The sequence below is a fragment of the Hemicordylus capensis genome, chromosome 3 (assembly GCF_027244095.1).
Source record: "Hemicordylus capensis ecotype Gifberg chromosome 3, rHemCap1.1.pri, whole genome shotgun sequence".
Lineage (NCBI taxonomy): Eukaryota > Metazoa > Chordata > Lepidosauria > Squamata > Cordylidae > Hemicordylus > Hemicordylus capensis.
In genome coordinates, this window is record NC_069659.1 from 32,553,102 (window position 1) to 32,570,141 (window position 17,040).

Below are 17,040 nucleotides of genomic sequence, written 5' to 3' on the forward strand. Positions count from 1 at the left end.
TGATCCAGCAGGGCTGTTCTTATGTTCTTATTCCAGGCAATCCTGGTTAAATCTCTGCGATTAACCAGCATTTAACTGGTATAGCTAACCAGGATTCAAAGACTGGCACCCTAGGTGACCCTCTAGGTCTGGCCTGCACAACATAAGGCCTGGAACCCAGATTTTGTCCACTGGGACTTTTTTTTTTTACTGGCGCCCAGGTATCCTCCAACAACATAAGAACTGGAAACTGCCTTACAGCACCATCCTATGTGTGTGTACTTAGAAATATAGTTTACCCAGTGAGCATGCCTATGACTGCAGCCTGAAAATGACAGCAATTTCGGGAGAGAAGGAAAGAGGAGAGAGCATTAATTTTGGTCTGGCCTGCACTCCAGATGCCCCACTGACTCAACAGGAATAAAGCCTATTTTCTGCCCGTTATCCTTGGTTAAAAAAGTATGGGTCCCTTAATGGGGGGAGGAATTGACCAGTAACTAAAACTTCTTTCATTAATATTTTTAATGATAATGTTAATGTAATGAAAATTGACCTCAGCCCCCATGCACCAAGTCATGGTTGATTTCAGCCCACTGGGACATTTAACTTGTGCACCCCTGCTCTAGGTCAACCTAGTGAACAGGTCGACACCGCCTCTCAGTACGGTAACATACTTCCTTTTGTGATATCATGCAAGTAGGTTGTGTAATAACTACAGGCATATAATTTGTTGAATAATATCAAAGATAATTTCCAGAAAATGATAAATTGGTGCTAAACAAGAGATACCTACAATGACGGTGAGGTTTGCTCACTATTCCCTCAACATTTTAATCATCACATCGCAGTTACAAGCATTTCCTTTTATTGAAAACAAATGTTGTATTTTAAAAAAAGAAGACGCCAATGAACGCCATTAATTATTTGTAATGATTTTTAATCTCTGTTCTAATGGATGAGTAAAATGAATGTGAAGGCAAGCCCATAATTAAAAGAGTCTCAAGAGTGCATGCATCATACATCTCCGATGCAAATTGCTCTGCTCACAAAGCGTTGTTAAGGAAATGATGTAGTATCTCCGCACCAGTGTGCTTTCCTTGCATGCAATTCAACAAGATTAAGACCTTCAGAAGAAAGAAAAACAAGGGAAAGAAATTGTATACACAGGAAAAACAGCAGGTGAAGAGGATGCATTTCTACAGCTTTTTTTTTGCTGCATACCATACTAACAAGGATGGGTTTTTAAATCTTGACATTTTAACTTCTGTGCCTGCTCATATTAATCACTATTTATTTCTTATAGAAAAATCCTATTCCACCTTTCCAGTGATTCAAAACCTCAAGGCAGCTTACGAACTGGGATATAGCATGGTTAAAGTGGGCCCTGGACTAGAATTGAAGATGGGCCTGTGGGCCCTTTGCCTTCTTATCACCAGTGCCTAAACTATATGGACATGGCAAATGCCTTTCCTCTTGCTCCTATGCAAATAATACCATACAAACTCCACACTCCATTAAAGAGCCAGCAGCTTGCCACTGATCCAGGGATGCAGGAGAGGAGAGTGAAGAGTGGGCTATTTCTCAGTCAGTGGGGGTCTCCTCCTTCATGAGTCCAGGGGCATTTGTCTCCTTCCCTGCCCTCCAACACCATTCGATTGTAGCTATGTCCTGGAATGGAATTTAAAGTTATCACACACAAATCCAACAAGAGATAAAAACAAAAATAAAGAGTAGCACAAAAAATTAAACCACAAACAATATCATGGGTGCTGGAAAAATCAGATAGGTATTAAATATCTGAAGATAAGGAGACTGGTTGCCAAATGAATCTCCCAGGGATGAAATTCCATATCTAAGGGGCCACCACAGAAAAGGCCTTCTCCTGCGGCACCACCAACGGAGCCTCAGGAAGTGGAGGGGCACACTAGAGACCAACTGGCTAGTTGCCAACTATTCAGTAATTAGTAATGTAAGTTTCTGACAGACACCACAACAGTATTAAAAATCAACATTGTATGTATTTAGTAGGGTATAGATCCACTCATTACATACACTCCAGAATACCTCATTTAAATGAAACCTGTATATAGTTAGTTACAATCTGCATATATTTAACATAGGAGAAAAACCCAAACATGCATATGAAAAAGCATACGTCCTTTCTTTTTTTGATGGTGTCACAACAGGCATTCTCTGTTCTCTCACATATGGGAAGGCAGGCCTAGGATGCTGCCTGCCATCTGCAGTTTTTATTAGTCTTCCATTTGAGAATTCTTCTGACAAGATGCTGCCCAGGAAAGAACCCAATCCAGGTTGCATCACAGGGTTAGAGTTTTAGCAGAATACCTCTGGTGAGTTATAAAGAGCTCCATTAAAGCACAAGTTGTCAAATTTGGGTCCTCAGATATTGTAGGACTACAGCTCCCATCACCCCAAGGGAGTAATGGAGGACTGTGGAAGTTGGAAGCTGTAGTCCAACGGCATCTGGGGACCCAAGTTTGATGATCCCTGAATTAAAGAAACACTGCCCAAGCAAGTGTCAGTCTTGTTTAGAATATTGAGAATGAAGCCGCTCGCCGGCCTTCCCACGGTGCGGCTATTTTCCCCCAGCCCCCGCCTTGGGAAAGGAGCACGCGGAGACTGGGGTCGGCTTCCTATTGGCCCAAGCCACTTCCGGGGGCGGGGCCAGAGGCCAGAAGCCGGCAGCGTGCCTGCGCCGGCTCAGTCCGACTCGCAGCAGCAGCGAGGACGGATGTGCCGGGCAGGGGCTCCGGTGTCGCCATGAGCACATGGCTTGCACGGAGGAGCTGCCCGGCAGGGGCAAGGCAAGGCGGCTGGCCGGAGGCCCCCTGCTTTGTATAGGCTGGCACGCAGAAGCACGCAGGCCTTGAGGGGTTGGTGGGCGCCATTTTCTTGGCTGCGCGGCCCTGATCTCGGCTGGCGCGGCTGGCAGCGTGCCCACGCGGCGCCTTCTCTCCCCCTCCTTCGGTGCTGTGCGGGGTAGTGGGGCTGGTGGAGAGTCGGGCTGTGCCCGCCCGCCGCATCTACGACTTCCCTGTCTGGGGGCTGTGTGTTTTTGGCCCAGTTAGGGCTGCCGGTCATTGGCGGGGCGCCGGGCCTAGGCGCCCGCCCGCTGCCCCCCCTCATACTCTGCCTCCTCTCTGCCTGGGGGCTGTAGTGCCACCCCTCTGCTGCCTGGGGGCTGTGGGGCTGCCCAGCTCAGGCGGAGTGGGCCCTCGGAAGGCTGGGCTACAAGGCCTGCACACCACGCGCCCCTACCCCCCTTCACCCTTGCTGAGTCCACCGCGTCCCCTCCCAGTGGATCACCAGGAGGATCACTCTCTGGAGAGGCTGAGCAGCAAGCCGGGTTGGACTCGACTCAGGCTTAGGGGTTTCGGGCTTCAGGGTGGTCCAGGCCGGGGATAAGGCCTCCAGGGTGGTGGGCTGGGGCTGGGGTCCCCCCTTCGCAAGCATCTTTCATCCTAGGGGTGGGTTATAGCAGGTAAAGGTCCCCCTCTCGGATCCGCTCTCGGCATAGGGCTCACACACCCCACTCCGCGCGCTGAGCACCATCTCGCCCCCTTTAAACCCCACTCCCCTCACCTTCTACATAAGGCGGGGTTAGCACCATGGGCCCCAAGAAGGCGCCGGCCAGCAAAGGGAAACGACCCGTAGCGACACCCAGGAGACGCCCAGTCCAGCCGAACTCCTCCTCGGAGGATGAGCATGAAACGGCCACGGCATCGGTGTTGGCTGCAAACGGCAGCGGGGGCACTGAAGGGCGCAGTGGTGATACTGGGCGGCATCTGCAGCAGGAGGCGCCTCTGAGGACCAGCATGGCCAGGGTGGTGAGTCTCCTAAAGGGGTCTGGCCTTGGGGCTTGCCCTGGAGTCCTCCAGGAGGGCCCTTCTGTTGGTTCCCGGGCCCCATGAATTGGGCTTCACCACACACGACATGCAATCAGGTCTGGCAAGAGGGAGCGGGGCAGGCCGGGGCTTATACCACTTCTCCACCGGCACCCTCCACCACCAGCGGGGGTGGCCTCGATGGCAGTCCAGTTCCTCTTGGCAACCACTTGCTCCCACATGTAAAGGAGCGCATTTGGAGGGGGGAGTACATAGACATATTCCAACTCCTATTCAAAGAGCCCGAGCCCGTAGGCAAGGAGGGCGAGCAGGATAGGGATAAGGAGAGGACCAAAAGGAAGCCCATTGAGCATAACTGGAACAACTGGGTGTCCGGGTTCCCTATATACATGGGAGTGATCACCGAGAAGTACCCCGAAAGGGGTCCTGCCCTCATTAAGTACTTCGACACCATTTACAGGGCTTTCATGGACTTTGCAGGCAATTCAAGGGAGGCCTACGACCAAGCGTTCCGCGAACACGCAGTTAACTATCCAGGGATCTCATGGGAGAAGCAGCATTCTGAGCTTTGGCTCAGAATTATGACGCCGTCTAGGCCCCTTACGGGCGAGCGCGCAGAGAGCGGCCATTTAAGTTCCAAGACCGCGTCAGCAGCTTCACCTGCGGGCACGCAGGGGGTTCAAAGTCTCCTGGTGTGCTGGGAGTATAACAGGAGCGGGAAGTGGTGGTGGTGGTGGTGGTGGTGGTGGTGGAGGAGGAGGAGGAGGAGGTTGGCAGTGTTCCTATGCTACCTTAATTGTAATTGCAGAGGAACCATTGTTCGTTTGTACAGATTTCCTGTTCCAATAGAGTGATATTACAGCAAGATAAACTCAGTTCAATTTAAATGTGCTATTGAAAAAATAACCATCACTACATGAAGTTACATAGAGTTACACAGCTAACATTTGGCACATGTCAAAGGAAATGGAAAATTGCTGTACTCTTGCTTATTCTATTAAAAACAAGGAACCAGCAGGAAATGTTGCACCATAATGCAGATATCAATAGAATCCTGCAGGATTTCAGACTCAGAATGCTGTTAACTCATGGAGAGTTCTATACATCATGTTTTCTGCTCCTGCCACTTTCATTATAATCTCCTTCTCCTGGCTGTAATAAAAATTTTCGTAAGGTTTTTGAAGACAGTGCCATGGATTATGAGACATTTAATGTAAAGTAGTGAAAATTCAGATTCAACCCAATCTGAATTTGCCAGTATTGGATTCAGATTCTATGGGCTCTGGCAATGTCAGATATCAGACCAGATTTGGAATTCTAATCCAAATTCTGACATAAATTCGGATTTCCCCCCCCCATAGCAGTCAGTGGGGAAAACTTTTAAAAATCACAAAAACTTGCTGATTAGTCCTAGAGCCTTGAAACTTGCCATATATGTGGGGAAGAAGGTCAGAGACCCCTGTGGTGAATTTGAAGAGCATTGCTCAATTCACTGATTTCTAGTGAATTTTTGAAATTTTTCTAACAAATGGCTAAAGATGGTGAAATCTGGCTTGTTTCAAGACAGAACTTTACAAAAACTTCTGAAACTGATGATCCTCCTTGGCCCATCATTCCAGCAACATATGGAGGAACTGCCCTTTGCCTTCATCAAAGGGTGCAACAGCATGTCCTTTTTGACCCCCTTTTATATTTCTGAAATGAATAGGCATACAGTTATGAAATCTGGCACACATGAAGTCCACATTGGAAGGACTCTGTGTAATTTCTTTCAAAGCTATGGATTCCTCCTCTGATTTTGGGGGAATTTGGGTTAAAATGGCTAAAAATGGTGAAATCTGGCTTATTTCAATATAAAATCCCTTTGATATTTTCTTTCCCTTCTCCATTGCAGGAATAGTCAGACCTTTTAAAAAGGATTTCACACCTTTGAATCCCTTAATGGCTAGCAGGGAAAGTGAGAAATTATTTCTAACCACAAAAACAGAAGCATTCAAAACATTCGCTATTTAGTAGTTTTAATGGTTAGTTATTTTAATTTGAACTTTTTATATGAATATTTATATGCTGCTTTTTGACAAGCTTCCACATCGGTTTACATAGAGTAATACATAGTAAATAAATAAGATGGATCCCTGTCTCCAAAGGGCTCATAATCTAAAAAGAAACCTAAGATAGACTCCAGCAGCAACAGCAATCAAAGGGATGCTGTGCTGGGGTTGGACAGGGTCAGTTACTCTGCCCCTGCTAAATAAAAAGAATCGCCACTTTTAGAAGGTGCCTTTTTGCTTCGGAAGCCAGATTTCACCTTTTGTGTGTGTGTGTGCCATTTTTAAATAAAAAATTCAGAACTCACCAAAAATCAGGGGATTGACCCATAGCTTTGAAAAAGAACACTGCAGATGGGCATATTCTTCCACATGCTGTTGGATGATGGTCCAAGGAGGGTCTTCAGTTTCATAAGTTTTTATAAAGTTCTGGCTTGAAACAAGCCAGAGTTCACCATTTTTAGCCATTTCCCCCAAATTTTCAAAAATTCACCAGAAATCAGGAGATGGTCCAGTTCTCTTCAGGGAGCCCTGATCGCCTTCCACACATGTATGGCAAGCTTCAACAGGCAATTTTTAGTGATTTTCTCCCCCGATTTCCCCATTCACCTCTATGGGGGAAAATCCTATTCCATTTTACTAATTCTGAAATTCCAAAGTATTTCTGAAATTAATTTTGATATTTTGAAATTCTCTGACTTTACTGACCCAATTTTTTTTAATGGATTTGGATTTTACAGAATTTTACAGATTTTGGGTGATTATTGATAAAATCAGAATTTTTGAATTTGAATTTGCCCAGGCCTAATGTAAAGCTAAGTATTACAAGGAGGAGTTAACTTTGCTTAGAGTACAAAAATAACCCACCAAAACAATCAGTGCCAAAAACTGAAGGTGATGAAATGAAATTCTACAGGGCAAAACATATATCGTTATCATCTGTATTAATTTACAGGAAAAGATCCCTGTCTGCAACCTGAGAAAGCTGCTGCAAGTCAGGGCTAGTAGGACTGGAGAAGATCTCTGCCTAAACTCCAAAGACCTGCTGCCAATCAAAGCTCATAGGGCACCATTAGGCACAGATCTGGGGGCTCAGGTCTATGTGCCAACTCTCCTAGAAGGCCCCATATTTTCGTCAAGAGAAAAGAGGCTCCCTTTTATATTCCTGGAATGGCTTGGCCTGAAATTTGGTATAGATGTAGGGCAGGTTATCAGGACTCTGTATTGATTTTGAATCAATCCATTGTTTTTTAAAATGATTTTAAGGGTTTTTAAAAAACAAAACAACTTTAAAACAAACTTATTAAAAGTACTTTTATAAATGGTTAGGGATATGCATGAATCGATGGTTTGAAAGGTGCTTTAAGAGCAAGGAGAGCAGGTCTGTACCTACTTTGATCAGTTACTGGCCAAGGTGGGAAAGGAGAGAGCCTGAGATATAGGACTACAGGCATTCTTGGAGCTAAGCCAAAACAATGCTGGGATTGCTGGATCGGGGGTGAGTTGGTAACTTGGAACTAGAATACAGAAGACCCCCATCCCCCACATTGCCAGAAACAACTATAATAAAGAGCACCTCAACACCATAGGGGCCACAGAAATCACCATCAGCCAATTACAAAAAGCAACTTTACTGGGAACAGCCTATATTTTGTGATGATATCTATAATAACCAACAGTATTGATGATAAACTTCAGCCATCCCAGGTCCTTGGGAAGGAATCGATGTCTGGATAAAACAAACCAGTCAATAACACCTGTCTGACCAGGGGCGTAACTACCATTAGGCAAGGGGAGCCAGTTGTCTTGGGGCCCCACTGCCTCGAGGGGCCCCCCAGAGGCACATCACATGACTCCCCACCCGCCCATGTTGCACCCCCTATGAATTATGTTGAGTCTCTTGGAGATCGGCAGTAGCAGAGAGTAAAAAAACTAGATTCAATGTGAATTAGATATTCACCGTATTCATAATGGGGATGTGAGTGTGAGTGCACTATATATTGTGAAGTGTGTTTGTGTGTGCATATCAGTGAGGGGCCCATTTTAAAATCTTGTCTCTGGGCCTCCTCCAAACTTGCTACGCCCCTGTGTCTGACTGTGTAAACAAGAAATAATAATTATTGTCTGACTGTGTAAACAAGAAATAATAATAATAATAATAATAATAATAATAATAATAATAATAATAATAATAAACAACTTTATTTGTTAGTCAACCCGTAACAAATTGTTCTACTACCTCAGCAGGTTGCTCAGGAGCATCTGCCTCTAGGGATGTGCCCAAACCGGTTCAGCGCCTCCTTAAGAGAAGCGCCAAACTGGTTTGGGTGCCGGCATCTGAACTGGTTCAGCGGGGCAGAAGTCAGCTCCTTTTAAAAAGCGGGTAATCAGTAGCTCCGCCACCCCACCACTTTTCCAAGTGCCATGAGCAACTGCAGCACTGCTCCCAGCAGCCTTTGTGTGGCATTGGCACACACCTGGCCACTGCACATACGCAGTGGTCACGTGTGTGCCAACACTGTCCACAGGCTACCATATGCAGGCTGTCACGCCCTCGCTCTCAAATAGTGAGGAGGAAGGGGAAGCTGACAGCCTTTCAGCTGATGCAGGGGTGCCTGAGGGGCAGAGCCCGGCTGTCAGTTCCCAAGAGACGGCTGAGGCAGGTCTGGCTGATGTTTCAGATCAGGCACAGCAGTCTGAGGCAGCAGAGACAGCGACGGACAAATCAGAAGATGAGCTGTGCAGGCAACCCCCACTGACTCCACAGCAGAGGTGTGTCACAAGATGAAGAACACATCTGGAAACTATCAGGAGAAGTAAACACCTCTTGCAGAGGGCTGATAGGCCTTGAATCCTTGCCAGCTGAGAGTTATCAGCTTGGACTATAAAGTACGTCAACAGCTTTTGGTTAGCCGCTGGAAGACGTTTGTCAACCCTCGTGTTGACAGCTTTCAGCCTGAGTCAGATAGAGAGAACTATTCTCGAGCCATGTTTCGCTTCTGCAGCCCAGTTGTATTGTGGACTATCTTCCTGGACTTCCCTTCCGGGTGGCTAGATTGCTGACACAGGCTGCTGAGAGCAGCACTGCAGCAGCAAGCACAGTGCCCAGAAAAGTGGTGGGGTGGTGGAGGAGCAGGTAAGGTCCTGCCTGCCTGCTTTTTAAAGGAACCAACCCCTGCCCCACCCTGGGGGGCCAGGGTGATGCTTATCGGAAACTCTGATAGCATCCGATAGTACAGGCTTAGTACATACTCTACAGAACGTACAATGCTTCCATCACTGCCCCTATTGCTTGGAGTCCCTAAACAGCCCCATAAACCTCCCTGCAAAACTCCCTTATTCCTGTTTGCTCATCTGGTCACAAGCTCCCAGACCTACATGTTTCTTAAGAGAGCAAACTTAGATTAAACCACACACACAGTTAAGGAATGTAGCTCCACCCCATTTCCCCCTGCCCATGAGCCATTTTTGGAAGGGCAGTATAGAAATCAATCAAACAAACAAACAAACAAATAAAACTGTTCATCAGTGACTTACTTCAGCAGCAAGCTACATCCACACTGTACCATGTGTTAAGCACCCAGCTGCAGACAGAGGCAGCAAAATCTTACCCCCAAAGCCTCACACAAGCATAAGCAACTTCCCACAACAAAACAGCCCCACAAACTCACCCTCTCTTTCTTTGTTCATCAGTCCCCATAGAAAATGCCCACAATATATATTTTTCAAAGAATGCCAAGAACGCGTTCCCTCCTACTTTCAGGACAGTACAAGAAAAATATAACCATTAAGTGGGAGCCTGTGATTTAAAGAGAGAAATGTATTTCGTGCTTGTTCAGAACTTGCCTTCCACGTTGACAGCTTTGGCAAAGTAGTACCTTGTGTCTGTTTTTCTGTTCCAATTACAGACACCAGTCAGTGGTCTAGCATTACCAACAGTCCCTTATTAGCAGAGGCGTCCCTTGTTTCAGCCCCAGATTGTCTGTCCCATATGGGTTGCCATTTGTCTCTTTTTTTCAGCTAATGGGAAGAACCTATGGCTCAGAACAAACCACTTATTTTCACTAATAACAAAATAATTAATGAACTCCAAATCCTTTCTCTCCTCCCTCCCTACTAGAGTACTCTGTGGTTCTGATGAGCTGCAGGCTTAGAGTAGCCAACAGTCCCATATTAGGGACATCAACAAAAAAACATAAACAGCCATTAAAAGACAAGCCACCTAATGGCGCAGTGGGGAAATGGCTTGACTACCAAGTCAGAGGTTGCCGGTTCAAATCCCCACTGGTATGTTTCCCAGACTAAGGGAAACACCTATATCAAGCAGCAGAGATATAGGAAGATGCTAAAAGGCATCATCTCCTACTGCGCGGGAGGAGGCAATCGTAAACCCCTCCTGTATTCTACCAAAGACAACCACAGGGCTCTGTGATCGCCAGGAGTCGACACTGACTTGACGGCACACTTTAATGACTGTCTAACTTAGCATTATCCAGGTATCAGGATCATGAAAATCATGCAAGCCATGACTACTAGATAGTGCTCATGTGTGAAACCTATTTTTACTGGCTAGCAAATGCTTCTCCTCTCTAGAAAACAAAATTACATCACACCTGGTTTGGCTCACCATGGTTATATCAATAAGCAGAGGAGAAGGAATCTAAGTTGTAACTTACACCATAGTTTATGTTGAAAGTGGTAAAAACACATACAGCACTCAGGCAACCAATTACCCCTACATATTCCCTGCCTTGTGTCCCTCATTTGGGCAGTGGAATGTTGGCAACCCTAAAGTGGTCGCCTCTTTGCAACTTGATCCTGATAGGTCTAATGAAGAGAAATCTTCTCTGTGTATGCTCAGGTGTGCCCACTGTAACAGTGTGCCCACCGTTAACAGCTACAGCAGGAAAAGAAAGAGAGTCACCAGTAAGTATGATTAAATATGCCACAACTTTATAAACAACAACTTAGTAAGCTAATACCAGTGAAGAGGAGGTACCTATAATTCCTTCTTAAAAGCTGCTAATGCATGTTGGCATTAATAGCGAACTGCAATGCACCAGGTACCAGTCCCCTGAATCCAATGTATAACCTCTGAAGTGCTAAACTATTTACCATCTGGAAATGGAAATATACAAAATAGATTGTATGCAGGGGCGGAGCCACCATTGGGTGGACGGATTCAAAGAACCCGGGCTGCTGCCCCCAAGGGGCCATGCCTCGCGGCCCCAACATGCCCCCCACATCCGATGTCAGACGCGGGAGGTGCTGGTTTAGCTCCTGAGCAGGGCAGCAGAGCTCCGTTCAGGAGTTCAATGGCCGGCGCTGCGTTTGCAGAGTGGCCAGGAGCAACTCTTCCCTGCCTTTAAGGCAAGGAAGAGCTGCTCCTGGCTGCACGGCAAACACAGTGCCAGCCCTAATCTAGCCCCCGAACGGGGCCGCGCAGCCCCATTCGGGAGTTGGACAGCCAATGCTGAGTTTGCAGCGCGGCCAGAAGCGGCTCTCCCTTTCCTTTAGGGCAGGGAAGAGTTGCAAACGCAGCTGCTGCCTGGCTCTAACTACCGAACGGGGCTGCCCAGCCCTGTTCGGGAGCCAGACCACGCCCCCTGCATCTGACATCGGACGCGGGGGCATGGCTAGTCCCCGTGTCTGATGTCAGACGCGGGGTGCGGGGTGAGCGGGGCTGCTTGCTGCGGCTGGACATGGGCCACCCGCGGTCTGGCTCCACCACTGGTTACATGAATGAAGTAGAAATTGCGCTGTTGTAAAAATGACTATACACATGCTGACAGAGTGTGCCCTCCTCCATGACCCCTGCGTCCTTTTTCACTTTTAATTTATGATGAGCATTCATCAATTAATTTTTGAGAACATTGTGCAGTACATTGCAGGATAATTGTAATGCTCATAATGGAGTTATTAAGAACAGATGCAGTGAAGAAAATGCAGGGAAACTATGGTGACATCAATCAAAGCTGTGAACAGCTGAAATCCTCTCTCACGGATGGGATATGTAGTATCTCACCGGAATTAGATATAGGGAAAGCTGTGTTTGGGAAAAACTATATCCCCTCTATAAAAACCAGCCACCTAATGGTGCAGCAGGGAAATGACTTGATTAGCAAGCCAGAGGTTGCCGGTTCGAATCTCCACTGGTATGTTTCCCAGACTATGGAAAACTCCTATATCAGACAGCAGCGATATAGACAGATGTGGAAGGCATCATCTCATACTGCGCGGGAGATGGCAATGGTAAACCCCTTCTACATTCTACCAAAGACAACTACAGGGCTCTGTGGTCGCCAGGAGTTGACATCGACTCAACTGCACACTTTGCCTTCACTTACCCTAAAAAACCAGACCGTAATATACCTGGAGTTGGTACCAGAAATATTGCAGGATGAGACATTATGCTTCTTAGGAGTAAAGGAAGGGAAAGATTGTGCGGTCGAGTAAGCATTGACTCCTGGCGACCACAGAGCGATGTGGTTGTCTTTGGTAGAATACAGGAGGGCTTTGCCATTGCCATCTCCCACGCAGTATGAGATGATGCCTTTCAGCATCTTCCTATATCGCTGCTGCCCAATACACGTGTTTCCCATAGTCTGGGAAACATACCAGCAGGGATTCAAACCAGCAACCTCTTGCTCCCTAGGCAAGTTACTTCCTTGCTGTGCCATTAGATGGCCTTAGCAGCCATCATATAACTAGGACATTCTTTGTATAGGCACTAGGACAAAGCAACGCAGCATGCCACTCAACTGACTCTGGAGAAGATGATAAAGAAGATGGAGATGTGGAGGGTAGGGATGTGCACAAAACCGGTCCAGAGGCCCTTTATGGGCCTCTGAACCGGTTTGAAGAACCTGTGGTTCTGCCGGTCCAACACTGGTGGGGGTGGCTCTTTAAGGTCAGGGGAGGGTGCACTTACCCCTCCCACTGCTCCCCCCCCACTGGTGCTCCATTAATGTCCCAAAATCCATGGGGCAGCAGCGTACCTCCCTGCTGCCCCTTCCCCCGTTGTTGGCCAGAAATAAGGAAGTACTGTGCACGCGTAGGCTCGCTGGCGCATGTGCCCACTGCGCATGTTGCACATCATGCCCGCCCGCCCTTAAAGAGCCACCTCCACCAGCGTTGGACCGCTGCTCTGCGGTTCCGTGCACATCCCTAGTGGAGGGTTGTGCAATACTCTTGTCAGTAGTTTGTGTGGTACTGGTAACCGTTTTCAATGACTGGAGTAAAGAAAAACAATTTCAGGGGTGCAGCATCACACTGAAAGTGAACAGAGGTGTATTGTCATCCAGCAAAGCACAGTAATCCAGGTTCCAGTAGCTGACTTGATGGCTGGGGATGTTGCACAGATCAATTCTGGAGGGGAAACTGTGATCAGAGCTGTAGGTGTAAAATCACCAACAGGAATTCTCCTCAGTTTACTTCGACTTGGGGAGACCTGTGAGAAAACAAAAGACAAAGACAAAAAACCAAGAAAGACAAAGGTCTCTTCTGAGGCAGAAAATAATTTAGACTCTGTAGATATAGGCAAGTGGGGGTGAAGAAGCAGAAATCAAAGCAAATGAAGAAGAAAAACAAAAAAACTGTTGTCTCGGGCTTTTAATTAAAATTAATTTTAAACGGTTTAACTTTTTTTATTCTGTGAAAATGTTTTGTTTGTTTTTGTGTTTGTTTTGTAATTTGGATTGTGTACAAGATATACATACATACGTATATATAGAGGGAGAGGGAGAGCTGGGGAAGGAAGGGAGAGAGGGGGGTATATAAATATGATAAATAAATAAATAAATAAATAACTCACTCATAAATAAATAAACTCTTCACACAAAAAGGAGAAATCAAGGAAAAATCAGTTCTACAAACAAAATTTAGCAGATTAGCAATTCAGATTGGCAAAGCAGGGCTGTCAATCTCTATATTCACAGTTGTTACATTACACTTGATCTTAGCCAAAAGGCCAAAAAGCGATTGTTGTTGACAGTTGTTGCACTTATAGCAGATTTATAATTACAAATTTTGTGATTCACAAGCATGTTTGGACTACGGAATACACTGGAGTCAGGCGGGGAGAGCGGGCCAAGCTCGCTTTCCCTGCACACGAGCACCCCTGGAGCCCAGATCGTCTGTCCACATGATTACTGGTTCTGTCGTGGAGCCGGTAGGGCCTGTGGGTATCTGAGGAATGTTACAGCTTCCTGGCAGGGGTCTCTTCATGAATTGCTGCAGTGCAGAGCCACGCTGTGGCAACTCACAATCGCCAGAATCGTGCTAGCAGAGCACCCGCTCCGCTAACCTCATTTAAAAGGGGGGAGGGGGGACTTAAGCAGGCTAACTGCTGGGAGCTGCGTAGCTCCCAGCGGTTGCCACGACCACAGGAAAGCAAGCTGGGCTCCCTTTGCCTGCTTTCCTACATTCGTGAGAATAACCTCTATATCTACGATATATCATGAAGTACTTTAACGATATATCATGAAGTACTTTATTTTTGGAGTTATATTTCTGGTTGCAGCAGTGCCAGAGGACCTTCCACCTGCAAGCACCATCTCACTTGCGTACTCTGTGAAGCAAATGATGGGAGATAACTGAGTGAGACATTTGGATGCCTATGAAACTGTGAGTAATGCAACAACAATTTGCTCAGATAAAACAGGAACCTTAACCATGAACAGAATGACAGGAGTCCAAATCTTCATTGGTAACACACATCACAAAGTTATTCCTGAACTTAATTTAATCCATCCAACTACTTTGGATTATCTATGTAATGGTATTGCTACTAACTGTGTGTATACTTCTAAAATAGTGCGTCCTGAAAAAGAAAGGGGCCTGACCTGTCAATTTGGCAGTAAAACTGAATATATTTTATTGGGTTTTCTTCTAGGATTAAAACAGGATTGCTAGTGATAAGGGTGAAGATACCAGAAGAGCAGCTGTTTAAAGTATACAAATTCTGACAGGAAATCTATGAGCACAGTTTTGAAAAATGATGGTGATAGTTCTCCGATGTTCACCAAATGTGGATCTGAAACAGCCCTCCAAAAGTGCTGCTGTATAATGAAAGATGCAGGGAAACCGATACCTTCTGCAGAAGAAGACTATGATGTCATGATGACAAATGTGATTGAACCAATGGCCTCCGAGGGAGTCCGGGCCATATGTCTAACTTTTAGAAATTTCCCAGTGAGTGATACAGAACCAGAGTGGGACAATAGGATGCTATAATCAAAGACTTGACATGTATCACAATTGTAGGTGTTGAAGATCCAGTGAGATATGAAGTTCCTGATGCAATAAGAAAATGTCAGGATGCTGGTACTGTTATGCATATGGTCACTAGGGGTAACATGGATACAGCTCATGCAATAGCCATAAAATGTAGCATGCTTCAACCTGCAGATATTTTTACATGCCTGGAGGGGGAAAGGTTTAATAAACAAATATGCAATTTAGAAGGGGGGATAAAAGAAGAGCATTTCAGTGAGGGTTGGCTTACACTTTGTGTGCTTGCAAGGTCCTCACCGACTGACAAGTACAGCTTAGTAGAAGGAATAGTTAACAGCAACATCACCGAACAAAGGCAAGTGGTAGCAATAACTGGCGATGTTATGAATGATGGGTCTGCTTTTAAAAGAGCTGATGTTGGCTTTGCAATGGGTATCGCTGGAACAGATGTAGCTAAGGAAGCGTTGGATATCATTCTAACAGATGACAAATTTCTCAAGCATTGTTAGAATGTATATGACAGCATTTCCAAATTCCTTCAGTTTCAGCTTAGTTTTGTAGCAGTGATAGTTGCCTTTACAGGTGCATGTATCACACAGAATTCCGCTCTGAAAGCTGTTCAGATGCTGTGGATCAATCTCATTATGGATACATTAGCTTTTCTTGCTTTAGCAACAGAAAAAACAACAGAAGTTCTGTTGAAACAGAAACCTTATCGTAAAAATAAACCTCTTCTATCTCGTGCAATGCAGAAAAATATTATCGGCCATGCCATTTATCAGCTTGTAGTTATCTTTAGGCTTGTTTTTGCAGGTGGAAAGTTATTTGATATAGAAAATGGACAGGCTGCACTGCTAGAGGGCCCATCAACACAGCATTACATGATTGTATTGTATTTAATTGCTTTGTGATGCAGATTTTTTAATGCAATCAATACATGTAAGGTTCATGAGGAATGTTTTCAAAGGTATTCACAAATTGAATATTTTGTTGTGTCATTTTGGGAACATTGATTGTACAGAGCATCATTGTTCAAGTTGGAGGGTAATTCTTTAGTTGTGCTGATCTGTTATTTATTTGATGTATTTTCCACCCAAAATAGACGTCTTTCGTAGGCTCACAAGAAAATCTAACACTAGAACTAACATAGGAACATAGGAAACTGCCATATACTGAGTTAGACCATTGGTCTATCTAGCTCAGTATTGTCTTCACAGACTGGCAGTGGCTTCTCCAAGGTTGCAGGCAGGAATCTCTCTCAGCCCTATCTTGGAGAAGCCAGGGAGGGAACTTGAAACCTTCTGCTCTTCCCAGAGTGGCTTCATCCCCTGAGGGGAATATCTTGCAGTTCTCACACATCAAGTCTCCCATTCATATGCAACCAGGGCAGACCCTGCTTAGCTAGGTGGACAATTCATGCTTGCTACCACAAGACCAGCTCTCCTCTCCACTATGACTATGTCAATCTCTCTAGGCATGGGGTCACTATTATGGGAACAGGTGATTGTAAGTATTCCAAAGTATTTATGGTTTCTGAAAGAAGCTGGTGAGGGGCCAGCAACAGAGGAAATTTTTGAAGCAGAACCAGCTGAAGATGTAATAGAGGAAAGGTTGTGCAGACGACTGGGAGGCGGGTGGGGGTGGAAGGGGGAAGGCTGCGCTGTACTTACCTTTCCCCCAGATGATCCCCTTGCCTGCCTGGCCTCACGGCTGAGCCATGCACACGAGCAGTGCTCCTGGGAGCTACACAGCTTTCTGGAGGCTGGGACGATGTGTCCCGGCCTACACGTACCCCACACCGCTCCGCACAATGAGAGCAGTGCATTGGGGGATTCCCTTGTCAGATAGGTGCTCTAGGCACTCATCTCTGTGTGTGCTCAGGCTGCAGCAGCCCAAGGACGCACACCATCCTG

General features: G+C 46.0%; 1 pseudogene; it reads left to right on the forward strand.

Annotated features, from left to right (window-relative positions):
• The first annotated feature begins 3,608 nt into the window (after nucleotides 1-3,608).
• LOC128349674 (plasma membrane calcium-transporting ATPase 4-like) lies at nucleotides 3,609-16,719 on the forward strand (annotated as a pseudogene).
• Nucleotides 16,720-17,040: the final 321 nt, after the last annotated feature.